Genomic DNA, 23496 nt, shown 5'->3' on the forward strand with positions numbered 1-23496 from the left:
ATTTTTTCTATGTACATGGCCATGTGTTAAACTATATGTTTAAACGATGGAACTTATGATCGTAAACACCCCAGAACCCCAGTGCTCTGCCTGAAATTCTTTACTAAAATGAGTCAAAATCAGCCTTATCTACAGATTTATCATTACTAAGCTGAAAATACTCTGCCTTTATCAATTTTTTGCACTCTATTTACTGATTTACTTTCACATGCTTTGGTTTTCCTGTGTTGAGTTGGCTAAAAGGAATTTCCCCCTCAACGTAATCATGATAGGAAAATAGGGAACTATTGAATATACAGTAAGCCAGTCCTCTATAGTGTGTCCTTTCGGATGATATGGTGTATCAGTAATCCTCAAATACTGTTAAACTGAGAAGACTGTAGTTCTCATTCTAGTGAAGCTAATGGCTTTGGGTTGAAGCTGCAGTAGAACTGTCAGGAATCCACCACACACACATACTTGTTCATGCATCCTCATGGTGGACTTTCCATTGACTTCTGCTACCAAGCTAATAATATCCTCTCCATATTCCTACCTTCACAGAAAACTTTTTGCAGTTATAGACACTTAATCTGTTTTGTTTGGAGTATTGGCTGGTCTCCACAATGTAGCTGATTTCAGGTTTTATTGCCTTTGGGACATATGGTCCTACATTATAAACATGATTCTGCAATGCATTTTAAATGCAGGTGCAGGTGAGGATCATCTTACATTACCTTCTTCACTGTTTTCAGCCTTTGTAAACAGTCCTAACAACCATCCATACAGCTGACCAGAAATCTCCCTGTTGTGTTGCATCAGATTGAAGACATGTGAGGTTTGAATAAATCAAAAATTAGGGAGATGTCATGTCATGTCTTTCCTTTCTCTCTCTAAATTAGCTGTGGTCCAAATATGGACACCACTGTGAATCACGTTACACCAGGTGTAAATTGCATCAGACTGGAGAATGTGGTTCAGCGTTTGTATTGTGTTCATATGTTCTTGAGTTAACATTTGTTAGTAATTAGCTTCAGTGGAAGAGAAAAGATAAAGGTATGCAATATGGGAAAAGTTATTAGGAAACCATATCATCTCATCACACTTGATAAGCACTTGATAAGCAATAATATCTTCTGAACCAATGCTTTAAGTGGGCCGGTACGCACCGGTACTCAGTACCGCCATTTCCAAATATAGCCCTTCACAATGCAAGCTTCCTAATTCATCCCACCGAGAGCAGAGACTACATTACATTACATTACTACATTACATTACATGTAGTGTCTACAGTCCCACTGTACAAAAATTTCATCCAACATACTTTGATCAAAATCAAAATCTCTTTGAGTTTAGCAATGCCACCTTATTTCAGTATGCAGGCTCATAAGGTTATGATTTCAAGGCCAAGAGATTAAGGATTACAATGAAGTTGGAAATCAAGAATCATAAATAAATATTTGGCAAGACATTACTATTATGACTATTATACTTTGTTTACACATTTATTGAAAAGGGTCATAGCAGACATACATTCACCAAAAAAAAGGATAAAGGAGGCAAGTCAAACAAGAGGACTCTTCTGATATGTAAGATGTGTTATTGTTTGCTGTCATGGCCAACCACCCCTCCCCCCCTTTCAAAAACTGGTCACACCCAGCCCCAATCCCACATGGGTGACTATAATGTTACAAATCTTGCATGCAAGTCTCTGAAATGTAAAATGCTAAAATGCTTTTGCGACATATCAGATAGGGGAATCAGTTTAGTTTTTTGCACATGTATTTATTTTAATCAATATTCATTGTTCAAGATTATATTTTTTCCAGCAACCACTAACTTTAACCTCTTCCTCAAATTCAGACCATTGCATTTTAAGTAGCCTTGGGTTTTGGAAAGGCACCATATAAATAAAAATTTGTATTATTATTAAGAAGTTAAGATGTGTGTGTGGGGAGGGGGGTAAGTTGTAGAATAAATACATAGACTTAACATATATATAGCCGACTTAAGTATGTAGTTACATACATTTTAGGGACCAAGATGGTAAAGATGGTAAAATCAGAATTTTTTGACAATATGAAGACATTTGATCAAGCCCCACAATGATAATAGTTTATAAAGCATCCAACATTATGCTTAAATAAAAACAAAAAACACAAGTTTCCTTAGGGGGAAAAATCAGCACAGTATAAGAACCATTAGTCATTATAATGCTGTGATACAAGTTAAAGTTTGTGAGTGATCTGGCATGCATGGTTTGTGAGGACACAATGTGAACATGAATGAACATTCTTCCTATGTCATCACAAACCAAACGACTTAAAACATACTAGACAGTGTATTTTATTTTAGTAATATTAGTATTTTTTGAAATTCAAAATAATAACAGTAGGTTTCCATTAGTGTTCGTGTTAGCAGATATAGCCTAAGTTTAATACAATATAAAAACCATCATGCATATGGAGAGTCGACTGTATGTTTGAGTGTGTGTGTGTGTGTGTGTGTGTGTGTGTGTGTGTGTGTGTGTGTGTGTGTGTGTGTGTGTGTTCACTTTCAGAATTGTCACATGCCTTATAAATTTATTTCGATCTTTGTTGGCCTTTGAACTAAAATACTTATGTATTGTGTATACAATATGTGTAGGCTACTATTGTGTATACATCAAATAAACAAGAAAAAATGCATAGACAAGAAAATCTGCTAAGTAGAGGCAAATCCACGTCATGTGTGACATTAAAGAAAAAGGTACAACCGGTGCTTGACATTAACTCCTGCCAACCCGCCAGATTGCACTTTCAGCACGGGCGTGTATACAGTAGGCTACTGGCCACTTTGGGGGGTCAAATCAGGGTTTACGCTGTCAAATCCTCAAAAGGTCCTCACTGCAGCATGTAGCACGATGACGTCAATGGATCAAATCCAATAGGCCTAGATTGGATGTTTAACGAGTATCTGCAATATTGGACTTTAATGCGAATATACGCAACATGCTGTCATTGAAGCTAGTATTTAAAGTAAATTAAACTGTATTTACGAGATACTGGTGTTTCATATGCTTTTACAAATTATATTATACTGTGATTCTAAACTATAGTCTATTCAACCTTTATTTAAGCAACAATGTCGTAGTTTAGAATGAAAGTTGATGTAAGCTGTTTTTTATGTATTATTTTTATTTGTTTTAGAAATAAAACTCTAGGCTACTAATTACAGTTTGTTTGTTCTTTATAAATGGCGTGTAACTATTGTCTTTACCCCCCCCCCCCCCCCCCCCCCCCTTATATAGTCTTATATTTCTGTTAATAATTCGTTCATGAAGCGTTTTTTTTTTTCGTTCTCACTTTCTGTGCGTGAGAGTAGGCTATACAAGTTATAGGCCTACTTTTTATACCATATAAAAAATAAAAATAAGAAAAACAATCCTGTCAGTCAGGGTTTTGTATAGCAAGTTAATCACATGTCCAACAAATAAATACACACACGGTCGGGGACAAGGCATATTAACACAAAGATGGCCATTTGTGAAATCCCTGGAGATAGATATACCTAGATATAGCTACCTCTGATAATATATCTTAATATATATTATCTTTTTACAGTGCAACGTCTTCATATTAATCATGTTACAGTGCTTGTTGTAATTATAATAATGGACACAGCACGGATGTGCATCCTGGCGATATCATATAAAATGCAGGCTATTTAAAAAAAAAAAAAAAGAATGAATAAATAAATAAATCTTTGAAGTAGCAAGGGTTTTTGACCCACATTAGCCTAGCCTACTACACGATGACCTATTAGCCTACATTACATTTCGTACAGACGAAAACATCGCGGATGAAACCTATGGGATGAATTTAGACATTCAAGTTTTTACATTGTAATGTAGGCTAATAGGTCATCGTGTAGTAATGTGGGTCAAAAACCCTTGCTACGTGTAACTGCGTTAGACTTCACTTAGAAGTTCATCTCTTCATCATTTAGAAGTGGCTGTGGATAAAATCATATGCAAAAAGATAAAACTTAATAAAAAAATATGAAGTTATATGAGACCTACTACAGCGCATGGACGTTCAATTCACAATGATGTGCAGGCTTAGGCTAATAATAGTCACGGTGTGAAAGTCCAGCTACTGCTGCAGGGGGAACTTGCAAAAAGACGCCAGGAGTCAGTCTCACGCTGCTACCAGGAAGTATTTACACGCAGAAATGTTTTCACTTGACTTTAAAATGACAAGAAATGCAACTTTTCTTGGTAAGTTCTTTGATTATTACTCATTAGTTTTACATCCATGTGTAGCCTACCAACTTTCCATCTGCAGTTCTGGTTTTAATTGTTTTGAGCAGGTGATTTAGCTCGTCGAATGATCTGGAAATTAATCTACGGTATGCTGTATGTCTACAAATAGTTATTGTGATATAAACGTGCAATCACACTGCGAGATAGGCTATAAAGTTACATTGACAATAAATAAAGTGACAGTATCTTTATTTCTTTACTCCGGGATGGAAACGGTCCGCTAACGTTAATTACACTGTTTTGGCATCCAACATGTCACGATATAATTACATATTTTAACTGAAAGTTGCGTTTTGCATTCAGTATATTTGATTTGGTCTTCAGCTATTTTTACCGTGCATCGACAAATTTGGGATATTTTCGGGAATTCCCCTCCGCCTTTCAGATAAGCTCACGAAAACTGTCTGTAACGTTATTATTGTAGCTTTGCAGAGACTTATTAGAAGACTAACAAATTTAAGGGATTACATTTTGATTTGATTAAACTATGGATTAAGCTAATGAGACCCCTTTTCACTAATGGTAGATTAATTCACACTTTCAATGCTTTGTAGAAATCAAACAATTTATTAATTAATGGTTTGTGGGCAAGGATAACTTGGTCACTTCCTGTTGATTAAAAAAAATATGATGCAATAGTAGTTTGTGATGTGACTGAGGTCAAGCCAGCCGCCAAGTAGAAAAGCACGGTCAATCTAACGTTAGCCGCCACGTTATTTCCTGGGTTGCGTATAAACTGCGTATTACGGTAATACCGTCTGAGAACTGATCTGAATGGAGTGCTCTTCCAGCGAACTCTACTTTTTCCCCCAACACACAGTCCGTTACTGTCTGATGCTGAATACCAAAATAAAAAGCCTCTAATACTCATATTACAAAATAAGAACAATAATATATGTTTGCTGCATCTATACATTTGAAAAGCTATACAAATAAAAGTTCTAGAATGCACAGACTGGTTCCACATCAGACAGACAGTACAGTGTCAGCTTCATGCTACTGCATCTACTTTCAAATATCTATAAAAATAAAAGTTATAGATTGCACAGACCACTTTCACCTCAGATTGAGAGTACACCTTACCACAATCTCAGCTGCATCGTTTCAGGACAGTCTGATATGGAATTACAAAATAAGAGCATCCCAAATTTCATAAATAAGATGCTGCATCTCTACTTTCAAAAATGTATATTTAAAAAAGTTATAGATTGCACAGACTACTTTCACCTCATATTGAGAGTGCACCTTGCCACAATGTCAGATGCATCGTTTCAGGACAGTCTGATGTGTAATTACAAAATAAAAGCCTCTCAAATCTCATAAATGGGATGCTGCATCTCTATTTTCAAAAATCTATAAAAACAAACGTTATAGATTGCACAGGCCACTTTCACCTCAGATTGAGAGTACACCTTGCCACAATGTCAGCTGCATCGTTTCAGGACAGTCTGATGTGGAATTACAAAATAAGAGCCTCCCAAATCTCATAAACAAGCTTCTGCATCTCTACTTTTAAAAATCTATAAAAACAAACGTTATAGATTGCACAGACCACTTTCACCTCGGATTGAGAGTACACCTTGCCACAATGTCAGCTGCATCGTTTCAGGACTGTCTGATGTGTAATTACAAAATAAGAGCCCCCCAAATATCATAAATGAGATGCTGCATCTCTACATTCAAAAATCTATAAAAAATAAAAGTTATTGATTGCACAGGCCACTTTCACCTCAGATTGAGAGTACACCTTGCCACAATGTCAGCTGCATCGTTTCAGGACAGTCTGATGTGTAATTACAAAATAAAAGCCTCCCACATCTAAAAAAAACTGCTGCATCTCTACTTTCAAAAATGTATATTAAAAAAAAGTTATAGATTGCACAGGCCACTTTCACCTCAGATTGAGCGTACACCTTGCCACAATATCAGATGCATCGTTTCAGGACGGTCTGATGTGAGATTACAAAATAAGAGCCTCCCAAATCTCATAAATAGGATGCTGCATCTCTATATTCAAAAATCTATAAAAATCTAAGTTATAGATTGCACAGGCCACTTTCACCTCAGATTGAGAGTTCACCTTACCACAATGTCAGCTGCATCGTTTCAAGACAGTCTGATGTGGAATTACAAAATAAGAGCCTCCCAAATCTCATAAACAAGCTTCTGCATCTCTACTATTTTCAAAAATCTATAAAAACAAACATTATAGATTGCACAGACCACTTTCACCTCAGATTGAGAGTACACCTTGCCACAATGTCAGATGCATCGTTTCAGGACGGTCTGATGTTGAATTACAAAATAAGAGCCTCAAAAATCTCATAAATGGGATGCTGCATCTTTATTTTCAAAAATCTATAAAAATCTAAGTTATAGATTGCACAGGCCACTTTCACCTCAGATTGAGAGTACACCTTGCCACAATGTCAGATGCATTGTTTCAGGACGGTCTGATGTGAGATTACAAAATAAGAGCCTCCCAAATCTCATAAATGGGATGCTGGATCTCTATTTTCAAAAATCTTTAAAAATCTAAGTTATAGATTGCACAGGCCACTTTCACCTCAGATTGAGAGTACACCTTGCCACAATGTCAGATGCATTGTTTCAGTACGGTCTGATGCGAGATTACAAAATAAGAGCCTCCCAAATCTCATAAATAGGATGCTGCATCCCTATATTCAATAATCTATAAAAATCTAAGTTATAGATTGCACAGGCCACTTTCACCTCAGATTGAGAGTTCACCTTGCCACAATGTCAGCTGCATCGTTTCAGGATGGTCTGATGTTGAATTACAAAATAAGAGCCTCACAAATCTCATAAATGGGATGCTGCATCTCTATATTCAAAAATCTATAAAAATCTAAATTATAGATTGCACAGGCCACTTTCACCTCAGATTGAGAGTACACCTCGCCACAATGTCAGATGCATCGTTTCAGGACGGTCTGATGTGGAATTACAAAATAAGAGCCTCCCAAATCTCTTAAACAAGCTTCTGCATCTCTACTTTCAAAAATCTATAAAAACAAACATTATAGATTGCACAGACCACTTTCACCTCAGATTGAGCGTACACCTCGCCACAATGTCAGATGCATGGTTTCAGGACGGTCTGATGTGAGATTACAAAATAAGAGCCTCCCAAATCTCATAAATGGGATGCTGCATCTCTATTTTCAAAAATCTTTAAAAATCTAAGTTATAGATTGCACAGGCCACTTTCACCTCAGATTGAGCGTACACCTTGCCACAATATCAGATGCATCGTTTCAGGACGGTCTGATGTGAGATTACAAAATAAGAGCCTCCCAAATCTCATAAATAGGATGCTGCATCCCTATATTCAAAAATCTATAAAAATCTAAGTTATAGATTGCACAGGCCACTTTCACCTCAGATTGAGAGTACACCTTGCCACAATGTCAGCTGCATCGTTTCAGGACAGTCTGATGTGGAATTACAAAATAAGAGCCTCCCAAATCTCATAAACAAGCTTCTGCATCTACTTTCAAAAATCTATAAAAACAAACGTTATAGATTGCACAGACCACTTTCACCTCAGATTGAGAGTACACCTTGCCATAATGTCAGATGCATCGTTTCAGGACGGTCTGATGTTGAATTACAAAATAAGAGCCTCAAAAATCTCATAAATGGGATGCTGCATCTTTATTTTCAAAAATCTATAAAAACAAAGTTATAGATTGCACAGGCCACTTTCACCTCAGATTGAGAGTACACCTTGCCACAATGTCAGATGCATTGTTTCAGGACGGTCTGATGCGAGATTAAAAAATAAGAGCCTCCCAAATCTCATAAATAGGATGCTGCATCCCTATATTCAATAATCTATAAAAATCTAAGTTATAGATTGCACAGGCCACTTTCACCTCAGATTGAGAGTTCACCTTACCACAATGTCAGCTGCATCGTTTCAGGACAGTCTGATGTGGAATTACAAAATAAGAGCCTCTCAAATCTCTTAAACAAGCTTCTGCATCTCTACTACTTTCAAAAATCTATAAAAACAAACGTTATAGATTGCACAGACCACTTTCACCTCAGATTGAGAGTACACCTTGCCACAATGTCAGATGCATCGTTTCAGGATGGTCTGATGTTGAATTACAAAATAAGAGCCTCACAAATCTAATAAATGGGATGCTGCATCTCTATTTTCAAAAATCTATAAAAACAAACGTTATAGATTGCACAGGCCACTTTCACCTCAGATTGAGAGTACACCTTGCCACAATGTCAGCTGCATCGTTTCAGGACAGTCTGATGTGGAATTACAAAATAACAGCCTCCCAAATGAGGGGAAAGTGGCCTGTGCAATCAATATTTTTTTTAAATATATAATTTCGAAAGTAGAGATGCTGCAGCTTATTTTTGAGATTTGGGAGGCTGTTATTTTGTAATTACACATCAGACTGTCCTGAAACGATGCAGCTGACATTGTGGCAAGGTGTACTCTCAATCTGAGGTGAAAGTGCTCTGTGCAATCTAGAACTTAGATTTTTATAGATTTTTGAATATAGGGATGCAGCATCCTATTTATGAGATTTGGGAGGCTCTTATTTTGTAATCTCACATCAGACCGTCCTGGAACAATGCATCTGACATTGTGGCGAGGTGTACTCTCAATCTGAGGTGAAAGTGGCCTGTGCAATCTATAACTTAGATTTATATAGATTTTTGAATATAGAGATGCAGCATCCCATTTATGAGATTTGGGAGGCTCTTATTTTGTAATCTCACATCAGACCGTCCTGGAACAATGCATCTGACATTGTGGCGAGGTGTACTCTCAATCTGAGGTGAAAGTGGCCTGTGCAATCTATAACTTAGATTTATATAGATTTTTGAATATAGAGATGCAGCATCCCATTTATGAGATTTGGGAGGCTCTTATTTTGTAATCTCACATCAGACCGTCCTGAAACAATGCATCTGACATTGTGGCAAGGTGTACTCTCAATCTGAGGTGAAAGTGGCCTGTGCAATCTAGAACTTAGATTTTTATAGATTTTTGAAAATAGAGATGCAGCATCTCATTTATGAGATTTGGGAGGCTCTTATTTTTGAAAGTAGATTCAGCAGCATGCAGCTGACACTGTACTTTCTGTCTGTGCATTCTAGAACTTTTATTTGTATAGCTTTTCGAATGTAGAGATGCAGCAAGCATATATTATTGTTCTTATTTTGTAATATGAGTATTAGAGGGTTTTTATTTTGGTATTCAGCATCAGACAGTAACGGACTGTGTGTTGGGGGAAAAAGTAGAGTTCGCTGGAAGAGCACTCCATTCAGATCAGTTCTCTGACGGTATTACCGTAATACGCAGTTTATACGCGACCCTGGAAATAACGTGGCGGCTAGATTGACCGTGCTTTTCTACTTGGCGGCTGGCTTGACCGCAGTGTGATGTGTTGGTGTTAATGTGATTTTGAGATATATTAAATTGTAGCACTTTATGGTCCCCAGGGAATGACGGTTCACTTTTGTCATGTTCACATAATAACTCGTGGGAACGTGATAACGTCGTGCCCACGAAATATTAATTCATAATATAACACGTCATATTATGTCGTGGTCACAATATCATTTTGTCGAGGTGACGAAATCCTTACTTTTGGAAATAGCCTATTGTTAAATGCAGACATGCAAATCAAGCTTTGATTTTGCTGACTGGAATTTTTGCCTGAATGCAGTTTAAATTTAACATATTTCATTTTATTTTGTTTGTTTATTTATATGTTTATTTTCATTTATCATCACACATGGGCATAAATACAATCATAAAGTCAAAACTTGATTGGAATGAGCGTGTTGTGTTTTTATTTAGGCCTACAAATGAAAAGTGAATGATTAATTCATTAATGAAACACTATAGTATTTATAATTATGGTCTATTAATTAGCCGAAAAAAATTAAATATATGTCACATTTAAACTGCATTCAGGCAAAAATTCCAGTCAGTAAAATCAAAGCTTGATTTGCATGTCGAGCATTTACAGTAGGCTACTATTTACAAAAGTATTACGAATTTTAAGAGGTTGAAATGAAGAGAAAAAATTATAATTTAAAGGAATATAAAAATATAACCAATAAAAATAGGCTAATAATAATAATATACAAATATTACGGGGAAAAGACGATCCGTTAATGGACTTAAAAGACTGTAGGATTGATAAAAATGTTTCATATTTTATATAGGCTAACATTTATTTATGATAAACTTCATTTGAATGCTGACAATTGCATGTACGGTATTAGCCTACAGCCACGGCCTATGGTTAATATAAAAAATTTAATAATGCAATAATTTCTATAATAATATAGTCATTTCTTAATTCAAAATAAAATATTAATGAATAAATCTATGATAATTCCGGGTCGCTATGGTCATGCAGATTTGTTTACACATTAAACTCGTGGCCACAAGAAAATGTTGTTCCCTCAATATAAGAAGTCTTTGCCACGAGAAATGGATGTCATTCCCTCAACATACCATCTTGAGGCCACGACATAAGGATGACGTTACCTCGTCAAAATAATCTTGTGGCACGACATAATATGACGTTCACCATGAATCAGTATCTCATGGCCACAACATTATCACGTTCCCATGAGTTATTATGTCATGGCCACAACAAAACTAAGTGAACCGACCATGTCATCTCCCTCGCACAGTACTATTTTGGAAATATATTTTTGTGTGCCACAGGCATGTTTTATTTAACTGCTTAAAAACAAATGTCAGAGGAAGGGATAGGAGGTTCCTTCTTATTTAAGGTGGCTGACAATAAATTTGACCGTCATCAGAAAGTGAATATATTATGTAGTGGAAGATGTACCCCCAACTTTAATTTTCCTCTTGACAATGGGAGCCATTAATCTCAACACATTTAGTGAAAGGTCACACTTTTTTGAGTCTAATCAGTGTAAAATACTAAAGTTTAAAATAAAGTCCTACATCGATTCTGTGTTTCACAGAAAATCTTTGTCAGAGAGTGGTAAGATATTTGTTAAAAAATGCCCGTTTTGTTGCATTATGTTTGAAGTATTGGGAGAAAAGCACAAAGGTAATGTTTCTTTTCTCTCTCTAAAATGGCTGTGAAAGTCCTAAAATGGAGGTCCTTTCCGCTGTGTTGCATCAGACCATAAGGTGGTTCAGCCTTGTTTTGCAGTCATCAGTTCTTGAGTGGGTGTAGGTTTAATGGGTAGAAGAGGGCATTTGTTTAGTTGCTTCAGACAATGAAGTAGACCAGATAAAAGTGTGCCGTATAAGGAAAGTTATTAGACAAGCATTTTCTCTTCTCACACTTGATCAGAGACCAGACAGGGTGTGTCCAAACATGCCTGGTTAAATAAACATTAAAAGGCAAACAGCTTTTCCAGTAGCCGGTTTAGATGTTAGAGGTCTTTTCTTGATATATGCTTTTCTAAATGACTATATGTGTCATTTTGGAGTAAATATAATGTACTTTTACACAGTCCTAGTTATATATATGACATTATAATAATTGACTTAATAACTGTAAAAGGTAATACAAGCAGTGGTACACATAAAGTACTGTAACAGAACTCAATATGTTTGTCTCATCTGAATTTAACCCTTATTAACTGTATTTTTTCCTACAAATTTTATCTATACCTCATTGGTACAATCAAGAAGAAACAGACTTTTTTTTTTTCAGCTGTATTTTTAAAATGTTTATTAATATATAACAGAAGATATATTAATTAATTAATGACATAAAATATAACAATTCTATTTGTTGATTGTTTTCATTAGTTTTTTTAAGTACAAGCAAAATGATCCCCAGTGGCAAATTACAAAATGAAAATGAAAGCAAGTGTGCTTTGACTGGAAAATAAATATTAGTCATGGCTAATGTTTGCTCAAATCTTTCTCGATTTCGTAATGATGTTTAAATCTCGTCAGCAAACACTTGTGTAAACACTTGTGCTGTAATTCATCTCTATTAGCGTTTGTCATCTGCTGATTATACAATGTAAATGATTCAAAGAAATTGGTCTGTTTAGACAAGGCATTTAGACAACAACATTTTCAGAGAAAGTGTGTTAACAGAAAAGCTTTTGTGGTAAAAACTAAATTATTTTCCAGATACCGCATAATTAAGTAGCCTATTAAATCGATTTCCTTTGGCTTTAATACAATGACAGCATAGATGCTACTTTTTATTTATTTATTTATTTTATCAATAGCATCATTTTCTTACACAGTATATGAATCTAAAAATATAAAAAAAACACTGAAGCCATTTTTTCAGTTCATGCGCTGTCATACTTTCTTCAGGCAACTGTTCAAATGAACCTAGAGTACTAACTAGTTTTGTCCATGTCTCTTTCAGCTGTGGCCGTGCTGTTATGCATCATACTGTCAGCAGAAGCATCTCATGTGCTGCGATGCACAGGAGAGAGACAACACGATGGGCAGTTCTACTTCAACATCTCATATGGCCTAAAGGAAGACGTCAATGACTGCGAGACCCAATGGGTCATCAATGTAAATATTTTACATATTAAGAAAACATACAGTTGCAAGAATAAGGTTGGGGAAACTTCTGTATTTCTGTATCGATTACTCATAAAATGTAGTCTGGTGGTCTTCATCTAAGTCACAATTAAAAACAAACACAAATTGTCTGCTGTATTTTTCTACATTTAATTGAAGACACTGAGTAATCATTTACAAGGCCAGCTGGAAAAAGTAAGTGTAAAAGTAATAAATCTCTGCTTCATGACTTCATCACAAGATAACTGGAGAGAGATAAGGTTGTCATGTTGGACGTCTGGGTTGCTTAGGTGTCCCAGCCTTTAATTAATAAAAGGTTCATAAACTTATTCTTGTCAATGTAAATGTCTTTTTTTTTCAGCTACTGACTGATGAGTTGCTCTGTTTTAACAGATTTACTTGTTATTAAATACAGTCTATTAATACATAAATGAAGCGATTAGATCCCAAATTGTTTGGCTGACTGAAGGGTTGATGACATTGTGTCATAACCAATACATTCTGCATAACTTCAGTGGACAAATAACTGTATACATATGCTTATTCTTAAGTCCCACTATCCTTTATTCCTTTTCTCTCCCTCTCCTGATCAGGGAAGCGTGGCAGGGATTTCTAATGCTGATGGAAATAATTTCATACCCCCACTTATAATGGCAACAGCAAACACTGCCATCTTACAGACCTGCCCTGAAAAACTTGAATGGCTGTTCATCTGTCCCTCCGCCAGTGTAAGTGCAACACTGTTTGTCTTTCAGATTTTATGGCCATTAAATGAATTTAATAGCATAACTTAACTAAAATTGCTTTGTGGCCGTATGCTATTATTATTGGGACTTTTTATTTATTTTGCAGATCAACACAAGGGAACCGTGCTCTTGTAAGTCATTTACTTACTACTATATAATCATTTGACCAAGTTAATAATAATTTTAGCACCAAGTTATATTAAGTGACTAAAAATAAAAGACTAGAGATCTTTTATTGCCCTAGAATGTGCAATAAAGTGAAATAAAATTGTTTCGCAGGTGATATCACTTATCTGACTACACTTCCTGAAGGTAAGGTCAAATGCTTATGCTGTAGCACTCAATTCAAACTATTAGTTTAAACCATGATGTTTGTAAACCAAACTACACATTTTCTGTTAGCCAAAATAGGCATTTTACATCAGCAAGCTAGAACCCAGTTTCAGATAACAGAATGCTATGGAATGCACATGCTCGGTTCCATTTTATTCAAGTTCTTTAGGCTAGAAAATCTGCAATTTTGAAAATGACACAACTGATCGTCAGATTTCTCGCTCCATCAAAAAGTCCATTCGCCCCAAAACTGTGGCACTTAAAAAGAGATAAAAAAAAAAATATATTTGAATTGATTGGTTTAATCCAAGTCTTCTGCAAGACTTGATTGTTTATATGATGAACAGATTTAATTTAGTCTATTACTCACATGTACACATTGATCAGCAAACTGTTTACAGCATTAAAGCTCACGCATGGTTGCTTGACGTGCAGAAAACAATAAGGTTAATTCTTGCATGTCACACCAGCACATTTCAGCTTTCGCAAGAACCTAAGGGTTTGTCTTAATGCTTCAAGCAAGTATGTTTTCAAAATTGATGTTTGTTGATCAATGTTTAATTATGAATAAAACATAAATTAAACCTATTCACCACATGGAGCAGTCATACTGTATCTCTTCAGAAGACTTGGATTCTAATGAATATGTGTTAACTTACAATCTTTTTCAAGTGTCTGACAGAAATCAAATTTTGATATAAAATAATTTGTGTTCCGAAGAGAATTCAAATTTTAAGGTGAATGTTGTCAAATCTGCTTGCTGGCTGATACAGAATGATCACACTTGACGATCAGTTAAGTAGTATTTAATGGAAAACAAACAAACAGCAAGAATCCAAACAAAGATAACATCCAGTGGCCTGTACTTCGAAGCCGCTGTCCGTTTTTGCCCAGGTAAGTTTGTGTTTAGTTTGAGTAAACTCTTTTTGGGTTCTTTTTGAGTTTTGGCTCAAGAAGTAAAATTAATTCATATATATATATATATATATATATATATATATATATATATATATATATATATATATATATATATATAAGCTTTAATATATTCAACTTTTAAAATGATAAACATTTATGTTTTCCTTTTGAACCCTGTGTGAGGCTACATAAATAATTAAATCCAGTTGATTCATTTGCATTGTCATATTTTCATTCTGTTGCATTCTGCAGTGTTTATTCCTGTCTTGTAAACGCATTTAAATTCATTTCATTTTTAATTACGACATCCCTTAGTCTTCAGCAAAAAAAAAAAAGTTAATTGCACCGACTCATGCGAGAAGTGAATCAAACTGAGGCTTTGCTGACACTCTCCACGTGATCCGTGTGATTGGCTGTTTGCCATTCTGCTGGAAGTGTCATTACTCAGGGAGCAACATTAACACAAGATCCAGGAAAGAAAAAAACTTGTTGACTGACTGTCATAATTACGTAGAGTAGCTTACAGTGATTCATAGTGGTGAGTCACCGCTCATCTTGTAATAGCTTACGAGTAGTGTAGTTGTTTACTGTAAATTCACCTCTATTTATTTCACTTTTAGTTTATACGGAAGTGTATCATTACTTAATGAGATGTTACATTTAAAAAGCATTTTTATATGGAAAATAAATACTTTTTTTCCCTTCTGGATCATGGCTGCTATACTACAGGTTCATGCAAAGTAAATAATGAATGGCTTTTTTTTTTCTCTCCATACAACAAGTCAGTAGGATTTAATGTTGTTTGAACCCTGATGTTTTTCAGAATATTTTGTATGTTCTATTGAAGAAAGTCGTACAAGTTTGGAATGACATTAGTTTTTGTCTTGTTAAATGATGCAATTTTATTTTCTCACACTTCTGTTGTGTTTCTATATTTGTGTGGTTGTTTTTTCCAGTTGGTTTTCCTGGCTGGATCGTTGGTGCTGGGGTTGGAGTGAGTGCATCTGTGATTCTGTTGGTCTGTGTCACCATTGTGCTTCACAAGAAAAAAACAAGGTGTGGTCCTCTAAAGATCTGAAGATTTGGTCATAAACACGTTTTAAGTACTGCCATGAACAAGCTAAACTCATGGTTCTGTATGATTTTTAATATCTGTATGACATTTTAATATTTCTACAACCAGGTCAGAATATGCCCCAGGTTGTGTTGAAACTGTTTGATCATGGTATGTATCATTGGTATTTTGTATAATACTGCTGTTATGATTTGTATTAGTTCAAATCATTATCTTTAGTCTCATCTTTTGAAACATACTACATTTATTAGGCAGTCAGTTATAATACAAACAGCGGTGACCAAGCTAAAAGGCTTTCCTTTTCCTTTTTATTTTTCCACAGGAGGCGTTCATCATTACACCTGGATGTTTCATCTTCAGTAATTTATTTGGAACTGTACTTTTCTGCCATTTCTGAAAAGGGACTTGCAACCCCAATATCTATAGTGGTTTATAGCATTTAGCTCTATTATGCTTTAGTTTACTGCAGCGCCGCTGTGCGTAGGGCACCAAGAGCTGAGGGGGCACCAAAAATAGCCTAATGATTTTTTTTTTTAAATGCCGGTATTATTTCATTAGCCTATAGAAATATTAGCCACATTTTAGCCATGTATATGTAACAAAAAAGGGGGAACAAGAAAGATATTTAATAATTGCTCTAGTCTAGTCTAGAAAGGAATCATAAAGGAATTATGCTTAGGGCACCAAAATGGCTAGCAGCGGCACTGGTTGACTGCATTAAGCATCTCATGGCTTTATAGCGTGTAGGATTTATTTTGATTTCTTTAAATTGATTCTATGAACAACCTAAATGAAGCTACTTGATGAAATAATTTTAATTTATATTATATAATTATATATTTAATACTAAATATTTATATAAATACTACATGATTAGCATAAATGAAATGAAAACAAAGTATTGAAAATATTTTATCATAAAAATGAATTGTCTGTTATGCAAATGGACACATTCAGTATGTTTAACTATATCTGTTTATGAATTATACACTGAATTATATTGTAACTTAGTATATTTAACTTATAGTATAACTTAATCCATTAAACTGTATTATTTGTATTATTAATATATCTATCACTGGTCTAGTCAGTCTGTGAGGAAAGAACTTGGTGGATTGCATGGCACTATAGTGAGCATAAATTGTGTGTGTAACTATATGAAAAGGGCAAGTATTTGTTTAAATGGCTGCTGTGGAAGCAAAATTAATTGAAATACTGTGCCAGCGAGTTCAAAAATCTAATACATTATTTGTGTAATGTACACACGCACACACAAAAAAGTAAATCTATTTTGATTACATGATTGTTACCACATGAAATAAACTATGTGAAAGGGGTGGAATGGGGTTGAATCAAAATGATCTCTATGTGCTATGCCATCTGCTAAAAAAAGTTATTTTCTTCCTGTACTGTAGCCTTTGATTTATATAGGTGCAGTATAATTTGTTGGAAAGGATACTGACATTGCTAGATTTGATCAAATTTGTATCAAATGTCTGTATAAAGCATTGTAGATGTCATGAAGGATGTTTAGTAATAAGAGCTGTCCTTGGAGTGGTTGCAACTGGTGTAAACAAGATCGCAATCTGAACCGAGAGGGCCACGCTCCCACCCTTGCACTGGTCCACACCTCAGCTGGCCCTGTTTGTAATATTTGCTTAGCTATTGTAATGCAGAGCATCACATTACTCTTTGTAATGACTTGCTTTTAAGCACTTAAACCCTTTCTGTCCAGGTGCAACATCTTGGGGAATTTCTGTTAATAAAATTCTATATAAGATCATTTGAGTGTGCACCTGATTTATTTTTCTACACCTCAGATTTAGTTTAGTAATTCAGCAGCTGAGATGACGAGAGTACATCTATTGTTTATTGTTAGTTCCTGATTCCTAACACATTATCTAATGTTAACAAATTAAACAGTAAGCAGTCCTGTTCCAGTAGTTGTGTCACAACCTTTAGGAATCTGCACTTATATTTCAGCTGGGAAACTGTTGATCAGACGATCAGAATGCAGGGAAACATCATGGTTTACATGTTACCAGCAACAAGAAAAGATCAACATATAAAGTTAACTTGATTGCAAATTTGGTGAAAGTACTATTCCCGTGCCCCTACTTAATATATAATTTAATCAAGGAATATCACAGGCCTTAAGTACTGAAACAGATATTATCTTCAAACAAGTTATATTTTCTGATTCTGAATTCTTGGAATTCCCCATGCACTTGAGGTTTCTGCCCATCTCAGAGGTTATAGCTGTTGTCATATCAACATCAGATTTAAACATTGTCCGACTACTGCAGCCAATCGTGTCAGAAAGATCACCAGCTGGAAACTATGCAGAAATGCTGGAAATAATCACAACCACATTTTATTTTCTCTCCATACTACAAACAAGTTCTTGTGGGTGCTGTGGTATTCATTCTTTCTACCCCTTTCAAGTTTGCATTACTTTTTATCTGATATTCAAAATCAGTCAGAAATTACAAAGCGTTGAAACAAAGCTGGCAAAATGGAAGTGAGGCTACAACTTGGCAATGGTTTTGCATTTTAAAAGGAAAATTTTTTTCATCATAAGCACATTTGGTGCCCTAAATGTGAGCAACAAAATTGCTCTGAGGTGACCCGAGTAGATTTAGCACTACACCAAAAATCATATAGCTAACCCTGTATGACCTTCTCTGTGGAACAAAAAAAATAAAGTTTCTTGTCTCAAGTGTTTTCCGTCCATACAATGAAAGTCAATGGTAACCAAAACTGTTTAGCAACATTCTTCAAAATATCTTCTTTTTTTTTTGGCTGCAATACTTACTTACAAATGCATTAGTATTTAATAACAAAGCTCGAAACGTGTTGTTGGCACCATGGTTGCATGAAATTTGCCACAATTGTCAGAGTAAACACTGTAATGTTTTTCAGAAAAGAAAAGAAAAAAAATCAATCTGTGATTATAAACACAACCCCTGCGCAACTTTCTTACACTTCGTTGGTCTTTGAGGTCATCCTCTATCAACACACAATACACTACTGTTCGACATGTCAAATGTTGAATAAAGTGCACTTACCAAGCTGGCGTCCATTTTTAGGAAAGTAAAGTCCACAAATTTTGTTTTTATATGTTTTAGTTTTTTTGTGAGCAAAAATGTAAATTTGCAGTTCTGTGTTACACAACAGAGTTGCATAGCCTTAGTAAGGTGAAGTCAGCTGCTGTCAGGGTTCAAAGTCCAACTCTCCAGTGAAAGTTGTTTCTGGAAATAAAACAGAGATAATATCATTAGCCTAAAGGAGCTAGAAGTGAATGTTTACAAGGTTTTAAAACAAATATGAATATAGCCTAGCTAAGATAATACAAATCTGTAGCAATTCACCTTCCACAGATGTATTTGTTGGTTCATTCAGAGATTTGGTTAATTCTGAATTGCTATAGCCTCATATTCATTAATAATAGTTTACTTTCTAGCACCACACAATTCATTTTTCTCAGTGCAGTTATTATGCTATTCTGAGACTTACCTCATTTTGATCGCAAATGTAACAATAAAAGGAAGTGTTAGTTTTACATTTCACTGGGTAAAAGTACCCCTTATGTTCATGTGAGTTCTTTCTAGTTTCAAATACTTAATATAAAAGCTTAGAAATAATGTATAACTTGTCTATAATAAATATGTCATATGATTTGAATGAATATAGTAAAGTCATTTGGATTACTTGATGCCGTGTCAGCTATGAATGTTCAGTTGCATCTACATGACTAATTCTTTTTAAGAATATCAACATGCACCTCTAACATGAACAGAAACCACCTCTACGTTTTGGGTGTGTCAGTGTATGAATGAGCAACGTAGCAAAATGAGTGACATTATGACCCAGTATGTCTTTGCCCAAAAGGGAATTTATCCACTTACATTTACATTATCACCAAACTATGCAGCACTTTGTTGGTATATTTTGTTTGCATATAGTTTTATAATACATGTGGCTATGATATCAAATGAAAACTATTCTTTATAAGATCTGGAGGGATATTTTGTAGCGCAGCATGCCAAAATGCACACCCTCTGAATCAAAATACAATCTATGTATCTATGTATCAGGCAGTCTTTGTTTTTTGGTTTCTCAGTGCCGTAATTGCTTCACAGACCTTCACAAACCAATAATGAGAATAACTGTGACTCATTCAAATGTATACTTCAACTTCCCAATGACTGACCACTTTGGCAGCAAAAAGCTTTTTGTCTGACATGTAAAGTGACCGAGTATGGTTTGTTTTGTAAACTGCAACTGTACATCAGTGATTCAAGACAAGCATGAAAGTTAAAGCAAATAATTAGGCGAGTATCTGGATTAAAAACACCAAGAAAAATCAGCTGGTTCACAGAATTATATTCCATTAAAATGTCATTTATCTTAGTTCATCGTGATCTCACAAACTTCTGTTATTATCCATGAAGCTCCCTACACTGTACAATAAATATCTCTCTAAACAATCCCTGAACCTGATTTGTCTGTGGTGACTTTTAGGTCATGTTCACAGCAGCATATTGTACAGTATGCAGAACACACACACACTTTCAGGATTTTCTATGAACCCCTTGCTGTGTTCAGTACTAAACAATGGGTTCAAGCAGTTTTGGCCCAGAACCGGCCCACATCTGGGCCGCGTGAAATCCATGTGGGCCAAATGTGGGCCAGATCTGGGCCGAAACTGCTTGCTTTCTGGAAAGGTACAGGCCCTATCTCTGTTTCCTAAGATCTTGTTTGAGATATTTTTTAGACCAGAGGTGCCATCAACTTGCTAAACTTTTCTCAGTTTTATTACCATCCCCCTGCCAGGGTGAGGTACTTTCCAGCTTCCAGCAGCCTTCAAAGATGCACACAAAAAAAAAAACATGACAAAAGAGTTTTGTATTTTTCCATTCACTTAACAGAGTTAAGAGATGGGTTTTTATACATCTGTCCTCTATTGATGTTTATGTTTCTCTTCATTATGATCTGCTTTTGTAGTTCATTAGATTTGAGTAAATCCAGAGTAGTTACATTCTATCAAATTACAATTCCCTCCAGACCAATCTGAGGAATAAAGTGTAAGCCGGGCCCTGGGGATAGTGACAGAACAAATCACAAATTTCACAATATTCAATTTTTCTGATAAAGGAGCTGAATAAACAATCATTAATTAACCTTGTGCAGCAAGTCCTTTGATTGACCAATGACAGCCTACTAGAAAGAGGCCATCTGACTGACATGTTAAGTCACCAAGAACAGTTAGTTATCTCAATGTTGTGCACTTTGTCACCAACCTTTCACACCAGATCTGTTTGGTCGGAGCATGTCTCTCCATTTTTCAGTGCTTAAAAGCAATACGATACAATATTAAATCAGCTGACTGTGGTGTAAGCATCTGCACTTTTATATTTACCCACACATGCTGCATATATTCCCCTTTTAGTGAGGTTCCTGATATTCCATTGTGTGAGAGGACATGTAACCAATAAACTGAGATCAGTTCTTGGGAATCCTTGCATAGGTTGGCAATGGGTCAGAAATATGATACTGAAAAGCAAGGGGGATGTTTTTTCTCGGATTATCATGACTGCAAATGTGATATTGATTGATAACAGTCAAACAGAAAGTTCATATAGGTGACATACAAATTAGAGTCAACTTCAGTGTTGTCTTCTCTTGAATATTTCATCAAAGTAACGTATGGTTTCAGGATGCTTAGTAACTTAGTATCGCCGCTCCCTATACACAGAGTACGCAGTGTGCGTAGGCCACCAACTCCCAGCAAGGGGGCACCATCCCAGCTGCTCAAAAACAAAAAAAAAAAAAAAAACACGGCACCCTTCCCTCACGAAAGGAAAATATATTTACCAATATATTTCTTAAAATATACTGTGATATATTGTAATATATTATTTTCCCTTTTTATTTTATTATATTTTATATATTTGAATACATTTAATAATATATTGATGATACATATATTATATAATATATTGCAAATTACAAATGATTGCCGCTTTCAATATATTGCAATATATTGGAAAAAATATATATAAGAATATATGCCTAATATATTACATTATATTTTCCAATATACTGCAATATATTTTTGTTTCATAAGGGTTCACCCAACCGAGCTTATAAACGCTCGCACCTCATTTTTATGTTTAGGCTACTGGTGAATGCTTATTATAACTGAAGGATGAACATCTATATGCCCGTGGAAAAGACATCAGCAATCTGGCGCCAAGAGAAGAAATCGGAAGAAAGTAAAAGTTACAGTTAAAGTATAGCCTACTGGTAAATACTTCTACATTGCACACATTTTACATGTTTGATATTTATAAAGTGTAATCATATGGAAATTTGGCTACTTTTTCACAACCGGATGGGTTCAATACGCAAATGTAAATCTCAATATCATTTGTGGAGAAAGACTTAGGCTACAGTCATAAAAACAACGGTAAAGTGTTCATTTAGGTGTAAGCTACAATGCACACCTTATACATTTTTTTATTATTATTATTTATTAAAATAAATTATAAATAATTTAGGTATAAACGAGGTCCGTGTATCACTTTCAGGCAAATTCCTCTGAAACTTTTTTGTCTGTTGACGTTAATAACGAGTTTTAATGTAGGAAAAATTTCACCACCACCTTCACATCTGATATTCTCTCTGACTTTCCAGGTTCCCTTTGAGGTTTTAACAAGAATAATACCAAAAATCATCGTTCTGTAGCCATGGTAACCGCAAATTAACCATGGTTTTGTTACTTCAAATAATAATTTACAAAGTATCAATAGCATATATATATATATATATATATATATATATATATATATATATATATATATATATATATATATATATATATATATATATATATATATATATTATATGTTATAAAAACAGACTTCAGCCATGAAAAGCCTTTAAAAGGACTTAAAATGCAGTATATAAAAAACAATTAGGCAACAATGATTGGTTAACAACACTGTTAAAATACATAATACAAAATAAACAATAACGTTATTACAAATGCATGCTAAGGGAGCCAAAGGTCAACTGCTGCAGTTACACTTACATGGAAAATAATGAAATGTTTAGGCTATGGGCTGAACATTTAATTGAAATATTCACTAAATATTTCATTTTTGGCCACCTTTTTTGCTACAGATGACACAGCCTCTATAATTTCTTAGACAAAAAGCATATGGACATCACAACCCTTACAAAAATAAACCATGGTTTTATCATAGTAAAACTGCTTAATTTTATTTGCATGATTTTGGAATGCTTGAGACTATAAAATAAATTAGAGTCATAACAAATGCCATAGGTAAATGTCAAGAGCTACAATTGTAATTTGTAAATAATACAGTTATTTTTTATTATTATTGTTAAAGGTCTATTTTGACCCCAAAGTAGTATTTATTTATTTATTTTATTTATTTCATGTTTGAGGAAGGGAGCACAACAATACAATCCTGCTTAGGGCACCCATATGGCCAACAGCGGCCCTGCGTAGTAATTCCTTCCTTCTTTCCCCCTCGTTTATTAGGCTACTTTGCTCTCA

General features: G+C 34.9%; 1 protein-coding gene across 2 annotated transcripts in view; it reads right to left on the bottom strand.

Annotated features, from left to right (window-relative positions):
• Positions 1-23496, bottom strand: part of LOC113060220 (uncharacterized) — a 49904-nt gene that overhangs the window by 21712 nt on the left and 4696 nt on the right. For both annotated transcript variants that reach the window (XR_003278213.1, XR_003278215.1), the window contains one exon: positions 18977-19159. The gene's annotated coding sequence lies outside the window, so the exon portion shown is untranslated. The remainder of the gene's footprint in view (positions 1-18976; positions 19160-23496) is intronic.

The sequence above is a fragment of the Carassius auratus genome, chromosome 41 (assembly GCF_003368295.1).
Source record: "Carassius auratus strain Wakin chromosome 41, ASM336829v1, whole genome shotgun sequence".
In the NCBI taxonomy this organism is placed as follows: domain Eukaryota; kingdom Metazoa; phylum Chordata; class Actinopteri; order Cypriniformes; family Cyprinidae; genus Carassius; species Carassius auratus.